Raw genomic sequence first — 8,875 nt, 5'->3', positions numbered from 1 at the left:
TGCACACATGAGCAAAGTCCAACGAGCGGGCAAAGCAAATCGACAAGCGCATGAATGGACTCGTTGTTTCTGGCTGTACTCCTCTGTTGACAGGAGAACAAATCTTTGGCCGCTCCACCCTGTGAAGGTACTCACACCTTGTGCAGCCATCAGGACAGATGATGGTCAGGTGGCCTGAAAAACAGCACAGTGCTGCGTGAACCCGTGCCCCGATGGAACAAATAATTACTTCTTTAACCCGGTAACATGATGAATGTGTAATCGGGCCAAACACAGTACAAAAACAACCGTCATCTTCCACCAAATAAGGAAGTTAAAGGCGAAAGACTGAGTCACTGCGAGTCAGTTAAAGTCAAACGAAAGAAGTCAGATGTCATTTCACACACACACACACACACGCACACGCACACACACGCACACACACACACACTTACAGTTGACTGGTGCTATATTTATAAGGCTGATCATCACTGTTCACATTCACATCAGTGTAACAAAGTGTTCTCAGTCAACCAGGGACCACGCTTAGCGCTATTTGATTACAGAAAATGCCATTACGCTATTACTAAACCTTTATTACTTTTCTTTTGGGGCTTCCATTGGATAAAGACAGCAATAATCATAATTTATATATTTATGTTTTCAACAATAAATATTATTTCTGCTTACGAAATTGTTCACTGAATGTTTGAATGTTTTTCCCGTGATTTGTTTACATTGTGTCTGGAGGATTGTACTGGAGGATTAATTTAGATATGAAATGAGATTTGATGCAGCACTAAAGACGGAGAAAGTCTAATAGGCACAAAGTGAGTTATGGAAAGTTAGAATAAGCAATATTAAACTGAACAGTGTAGCGGATGAAAGAGGAAAAGAAACCCATGAACCTTACCTGCTCCCTCATAAGTGACTGAATTATTATTTTATTTTATTTTTTAATATTAATTTTCTTTTAGAGCTTTATCTTAAAATCAAAAATACATAATAAAAATGTTAGTTAAAGAGATGACTACTTTAATAAATCAACTGAATTGGAGTGCCAGATTTGATCTATATTAATTACATTTTAAATTATACTTTTCAACATTATACTGTGGTTGACATAATTTCAAATAAGTTAAGACATTTTTTTAGAGGGCCTTTATCATTAGCATTAACATACATAATAAACATTTTGGACATAAAAGTACAAGCTGTTTTAATAAATGTAATCTATATTATTATAATTTACAGTTTATTTAACTGACAGGACATTGTGATCGCATAATTTCAATGTATTATTATTATTATTATTATTATTATTATTATTTTTATTTGTTTAGAGGAACTTTACCATTAGCATTAAAAATACAACATTTTGGACAAAAAAAAATCTATATTTTAAATTTTAAAGAGAAACCTGTTTTAATAAATCAACTGCATGGGGGTGGAGGGGTTGCAGATTTACCTATATTAATTTAATTTTAGATTTATTTAACTTTCATGAAAGGACAACTGCTTTAATAAACTAACTGCATACAGATATAGTTTATTTAACTTACAGTATACTGCGGTTTTTGTGAGCTGAAAAAAGTGGAGTCCAGATGTGTTGGTGCAGCCGCAGGAGGCAGGACAGGAGCTGGATGTGAGGGTGGTGTATACAGGAAATGTGAGCTTTACCAGGCTTGAAGGCTGAGCAGGAGCCGGGCTTTACTCCAGGATCCACCGGCAGCAGACGGTAGGTGCTGGGGGCTTTATTACTTTTCCCAGAGCAGCTCACTCTAATCCCAGGGCTAAGGGACATGAAAGTCTCCCTCCTCTGAAGAATAGAAAAACATGAAAGAGAAAAAAGGATCAGAGAGACAGCAGCTCTCAGAGCCACTGGAACAGGGGATAAAGTGAATAAAGTAAAGATAAAAGGAAGAGCAGAGGCTTGATTGATTTTATTGTTTTTATCTGACATTCACGGCTTCATTCATAAGGACGGAGCGAGGGCTGAAGAGTGGACTGAGGAGTCAGTGTGCAGAGCGTTCAGGGAGAGGAGAGCAATGTGTCTTGGTGGGGAAAGAGGAGGAGGAGGAGGAGGAGGAGGAGGAGGATGGAGCGCAGGAGAGAGGGGTGAGAATACCCCGAGGAGTGAGAGTGCAAGAGGATGTATAGAGAGGGAAGAAAAGAGGGAATGAAGTGGACTCAGGATGTGGGTAATCGGCACCACAGCAAGAGGGGGCAGACAGGGCAGCACTAAGTGGACATGCTTTCATAAACAATGCCAGAGGGGGCAGACAAGGTGTGAAGAGGGCTGCTGAATGGGCTCTGTGTGTGTGTGTGTGTGTGTGTGTGTGTGTGTGTGTGTGTGTGCAGCTGAACAATACAAAGGAGGTCTCCCGGTGTGAAACATGGACCACTGGAATTTTGGGCTCTTGCGGAGGGCAAACTGTGATTTGACTACCCACAATGCATAGGGTCAGAGTTCAGGGTCCAGGGGTCGTATGGGGGATGTTGCTGGTGGTGTAAAGTGGCTTTGTAAAGCTTTAAATCATCTCCCTCTTTTCTCCATGTTTACTGTAAATATATTGTTGAATCAAATAATTTTGGGAAATTTGATTTTTTTTTTTTGCATTATTATTAGATTAGATTCAACTTTATTGTCATTGCACATGTAACAAGTACAAAGCAACAAAATGCAGATAGCATCTAACCAGAAGTTAGATGCGTTTTTTTAACTGGCCAGCCAAATAAGTTATAGGTAGGTAAGTGATATGACACTTATTTCTACATGTATTGATGCTGAGTGCAGTAACTACAGTGTTGTTGTCTTCTTTCAGCTTTTATATTTTGTTTTCAGAGAATAAACAGTCTGGAATGCCCTGCTTAACCTGCTGCCCCCGCAACCCGGCCCCTGATAAGCAGAGGATAATGGATGGATGGATGGAAATTGATTTTGTTATAAATGTATTTCAAAGTGTTTAACAACTCTATTCAAATATTTGTGTATTTTAGACTTATTATGAATTAATGCTATATTTTAGTCTTAATATAATTTTATCTCACTTTTTGACCTATTAAATGAACGTATAATATATATCATTCTTGTCTTCACAGTCAAATCAGACTGTGGTATGTGAACTTACTGCGGCCTGCTTTGGTTATGAGTTGGATTTTGTAGTTACTGCAATTTTTATATCATTATTTCTTTGAAATAAAGCAAAATAGAAATCTAAAACTTTGTTACAAGATAAAACAGACGTCAAGGAGTTCAATTTTGGTTTTAACTCAATTTCTACCAAATCTGTAGTTACTGCAGTTAGGCTTTGTAGATCAGTATACCTCTGATAAGGAGGTCACATTTTTATCATGGTTTATTTGTCTTTTAGCAGGATTACAGGTAAAACTGCTGGCCAGATTTTTTATGAAACTTGGTGGAAGGGTGTAGCATCAGCCAAGGAAGAACCCATTAATATCCAAAATCAAGGGCGAATACACAAATTAATTTTAACCTGCATCAACATTGTGAAATAGGGCATTTGTGCTGCTTTTTAAAAAAAACTCATAAACACACAGAAGACAGGAGAACCAATTCCCAGCTCAGGAAATGTTGTGTGCACTTTGTCTGTTGGTTTGTTTTTTCTGCCAGATTACAGAAAAACTGCTGGCACAATTTTCAATGTTCCTCCCATTATGCTGTTGTTTGCAGCTGTGATAAGACACTCAATGGCAACAATTATTTTGGAAATATATCCATATTTAGACATATGTAATGGTTGCACTTGCTGATTTGCAGAATAGAAGGCTGGACTCTTGGCCCTGACGGAGGTCTAGTTGGATATAAAACTTAATCTAATTGACAGAAGCTGTGAGTTTACGGCCTCAACCCCCTCTGAACCAGCCTCGACTACTTCCTTCCCAGATTACAGATCTCGTAACCTTTGCTTCATTACTTACACCCTTCTCTTCCCTCTCCCATCCTCCCCTTTCCTCTTCCCCTCCCTGTCGCCCTGTTATGTTTCTCCTCTCTGCCCCAACCTGTGGCCTCTGGGTTTTGAGGAAAGGCAGAGGACGCCTTTGAAGATGGCGACAGCCGAGTTTGTCCGGGGCCACGGCCATGAATGCACGTCTTTGTCCGCCTCTCTCTCACGTCTTCATATCCTGCCCCTCGCTACACTCCTCATCCTCCCTCTGCCCCCCACAAACTCACACGGACACGCTCACGGCCTCGCCGGGGCCCCCATTGCACAAATGACCCCGCTAATTATGTATTTAAGGTATTTGGCTCCTGTGAAAACAGCTTTGGGTTAGCGGTGGATGGTGGTGGGGGCGGTCGGGGGGAGGAGGGGGTGCAGGGACGTGGGGTGGTCCATGGTCTCATGGCTATCATTACTGCCCAGCGTTTTATGTAAACACTGGATTAGGGCAGCGAGGGTTGATTGAGGAGAGGGGTGGAGGAGGTGGTGGTGGTGGGGTTTGGCACAGGGGTAGGTAAGCAGGTCGCTTGTGCTCCTCAGTTCTGGTCTCTGGTTTCACCCCTGGGTGGCGGTCCCTCAGAAACTTTTCTCTCATGTGCACATACATCTCAGCAACACAGGAGAGATGACACAACATGTAAATACTAACTCATCTTGAGTTTTGTGGTCCTCTGTGTCTTTTATTTTCTTTTATTTCTTTTACTACTTTTAACTATGTCTTTTATTTATTTTACTATGTTTATCTGTTTGATTGTATTGTTTTACTTAGCATCATTTTAGATTTATACACTTATTATCTATTGCTGATTGTTATATGGAAATGTTTGTTTTCTTGTTGATTCTATGTACAGCACTTTGGAGACGTTTTTGTTGTTTAAATGTGCTATACAAATAAAGTGGATTGGATTGGATTGGATCATGTTCTTTTCTCTTTAGACTATTAATCCCAAGTGTTTCCAACCTTTCAGGGGGTCACATCAAAACCAAGCTGGAGTTGAAAATTGAAGCCAATGCAGACGGGCTGAAACTGCAGTTCATCGACTGGCCACTTGAAGCTGGCTCCAAAAGCGAGTCAATACTCATAGCTCCCCATGTTAACATGCTTTGATGAAAAAATAAACATGTTTACAGCCAACAATTTATATCCTTGTGGTTTATTTCGCTGCTCATGAAAACTGTGAGGGGAGTGATTTTTTTTTTTTTTTTTTACAACTCACCTGTTTTGTTGATTTTAAGGCTTAAAGTTATGCATAATTCAGGGCATGGCCACTATAACCCTCTATGGTATGGTGTTGCCCTCAGGAAACATACCCATTTTTGGCCTGTCAAATTTCTACAATGCATGTTTTTGAGTGATGCGAAAGAGAGAGAAGAGTACAGGGAACCAATAGCAATGCTTTAATTGGTCACATGACCTCCAGGAGGCCATATTGAAACCCTATTTTGCAGACTTTTCCAAAGGAAAAAGCTTTGCCATTTTGCGTCACAAAAAAATCACTCAAAGCGTAATTTCCTGGCCCTTTTCCATCTGGAAAAAATATATTTCTACTGATAGGTGAGTAAAGCTTCATTTTTGATAGTTTCATACACTTGACTGTTCAAGACCCTTTTTTAAACTTCCATAAAGATAACAAACTCACCTGCTTCCCCTATTTAAAAACAGTGACCCTACTGAACACAATGCAGCTTAGAGTTTGTCCCATTCTTTCCTCTTTGTTAAAATGTTATGTTACAGTACCATCACCAAACCGTCACGTGTCCAGGCCACGATGAAGGATGGGACCTTCCCTTCCTAAACAGCCCCCCCGAAAAGACTGCTCTGAAACCTGATCTTTCTGCCTTGGATCCCCCAGTTGAAGGGGCTGACTGATGCTGCTGATAAACCTGAGATGGACAGCAGCCTGCTCTTTCCACTTCAGCACCAGCCCTCTGTTTCTGCATCACATAAGATATTCTTTTACTTAAAGGGAACCCATCTTGCATATGATATTATTGTGTGAAGCATCGAGCTCAACTTATTTCTACTGGTTGCCAATAATATTAAAATACTTGAACTGTGGAGGTCAAATTGCACCAAAGTTGAGCTTCATGTTATGCGATGATGCAAATTTTCTTTGCCAGTGAAAGTAAATGGGAAAGTGAAATGAATGGGACAATATATATATATATATATATATATATATATATGTTACATCATTTCGTGCATGTGTGACATTACACTGTTACCTGTTGCTTCATGCTAACGTAAAGGGAACCTTCCCTTTTGGTTGCCATTTATTCCTAGTTTCACAGCTTATTCCTGCTAGTGAACAGGTCACATTGTGAAGTTTTTGGTTTAGAAACTTATGTTGGTGATTTTTCACAATAGAAAGTGCTTCTGTATTATAGTTGTTACAGTCTTAAACGATGATACAAAGATGGTGAGATCACAGTTGCAGAAACACTGACTAATCAGAGCAGACTGGGCTTTTTAGGAGGGAGGTTAAAGAGACAGGCGCTAAAACAAAGCATTCTAGACAGAGCGACAGACAGTATGAGATAAATAAATGTTTTTTGAACATTAAAGCATGACAACATGTTCTAGTAGAAAACCAAAATGCAAGTATGAACCTGAAAATGAGCATAATAGGTGCTCTTTAATCTCATTAAAACCGTTTTGAGTTCTGCAAAAGACAAAATGTTCTCCCATTTGGCAAACTTCATTCACCACAAGTTGGCAAAAACACACAGCAAACAGTGCTAATCCATATGCAACCCAGTGCATACAGGGTTTACTGGTAGGAATTAGTTCTCACTTCCTCTCAGTCGGATCTACCTGTATCTCTTTTGATTGACTGAGCCAGTGTCTGTGGAAGTTGAAAGAATCTGCCTGATCCATATGTACTCAACTTGTACTAGGGGACTGCAGTGAGCCTGGCTGGGCCTCTGTCAGGTCTTGTTAAATGTAGGCGGGCAGAAGCAGGGAGTGAAGGAGGGCGTGACAGAGGAACTACTGAGAGTGTAGAGGTCTCTGGAGGGAGATAAGTCAGGTTCTAATGGGAGCTGAAGTTTGTATGTGTTGTAATTACAAAGGGAGATGAGTGGAGTCATTGCCTCTACTGTATATGTGTGTGTGTGCGAGAGGTAGAGTGTGTGAGCAAGCATGTTTTCCGATGGGAGAGCAACTAGGGAAGCCAGTTTCCCTTTGCACATCAAATAAATCAAAAGTCTACAATTAGAAAGAAGGAGTGAGCAGTGTTTGGTTTGTGGGAAGAGAGGAAGAAAGCTTGGAATGTGTCACTGCTATTGAGGAATGAGGAGTGTGTGCGTGTGTGCGGCCGTGCACGCACATTTGTGTGTGTGCAATTATACGTGTGAGGTCGGGAGTAGCCGGCCCAGCCAACATTCTTGGGCAGCAGTATTATTAACTGTGGTGGAACCATTATCAGTGTTTACTTTGATCCAACCACCATCAGAGGAGTAACGGACTCAGCTGAACCCGGCCTCTTTCCCTTTTTCCTCTCTTTCTCCTCTCGTCTTTATCTCGATGATGTTTCTTTACCTCATTATTTTCAACACAAGAAGGACGAGTGAGATAAAAGCGGGCTTCATTAAGATGCTGACTAAGTGATGTGTGTGTGTGCAGCCACCACAGACCATCATAGTGTCCGATTCTTTGGATGAAAGCTACTGAACTTTCTCTGAAGTGAGCCAAACACAGGGGGCTTAGAGCTCTCCTGCGTCCCATAATTCAACAGTGCGATAAGACCACCTAGTTTTACAACCTTACTATAACACTTGTGAGGAAACACACACACACACACATGCATGCACGCACACGTACACACTACTCTCTTATCTTTAAAGCAACACTATTGTCAACAGACAGGGCAGACACCCACACATGCGTACAAAGAGTTTCTTGTGCTGACAGAAAGGAAAAAAAAATGACATGAGCAACTTTAAAGTAGGACTCTGGACCTTGATGTGTGTGTGTGTGTGTGTGTGTGTGTGTTCATGCAATTTGCATTCAGAGTGTGGGAAAGAGTGAAGAAGAAGCCACACACCTATCAGTCTGATGGGGGCATGATGAGAGCATCACAGAACAGACCTCACACTGTTCACACCGACTGGCAGGTGGCAGACACACCTGGTACTGAATACACACACACACACACACACACACACACACACGTTTCTACATCTCCTTTTTCTCCTTTTCTGAGAAAATCTGGATCTGGCCTCACGCCACCACCGCTGCTTACATTAGGTTGACCGCTTAGGTTGACCGTGACAAAATGTGCTCCCGTTCATTCTGTATGCAACCATTTAGCTGCACAAAGCATGCTGGGACAAACATAAAAAAACATTTTGGAGTAAGAGGGAATTTAATGTTACTGCTAGAGAGCTATAAGTTTAAAATGATAGTATTTTCTGCAAAATTGCCCCTATAACTTACCCGGCTTTCCAAAATTAAAGCCATTTGAATGATGTGACTCAGAATAGACCCTGTTGTTGAGGTATTCCTGAGCTAAATTAAATGTAAAATTCAAATTTTCTAATTATTAAAACCAATGTTGATGGTTCAGCAAGAATACAGAGCTCCTGTATCAGTGAGTCGACCCTCTGACAACCTCAACATCTGCACAAAAACCTTCTTGAACTATTGACTTTCTGTTTCATCCACTTAAAGGTTGTGTGTGTGTTTCTATGGAGGCATTTACTGACGAACCCCCAGCCACACACACACACACACACACACACACACACACACACGACAGTCTTTGATGCGAGGTGAGGCAGGAGTCTGTGTGGAAGCCGGTTTGACGGAGTGGCTTCTGAGGGAAGGTCACGACAGCGGCGGAGGAGGGAGTGAGAGATGGAGGGTCGACTGGGGAGAGGAAAGACTGTGAAGGGATCTCTGACAGCCTGTTAACATCTCAAACTGCACAGCA

This window comes from Centropristis striata, chromosome 13 (assembly GCF_030273125.1).
Source record: "Centropristis striata isolate RG_2023a ecotype Rhode Island chromosome 13, C.striata_1.0, whole genome shotgun sequence".
NCBI classification, from domain to species: domain Eukaryota; kingdom Metazoa; phylum Chordata; class Actinopteri; order Perciformes; family Serranidae; genus Centropristis; species Centropristis striata.
This window is presented reverse-complemented; position numbering follows the sequence as displayed.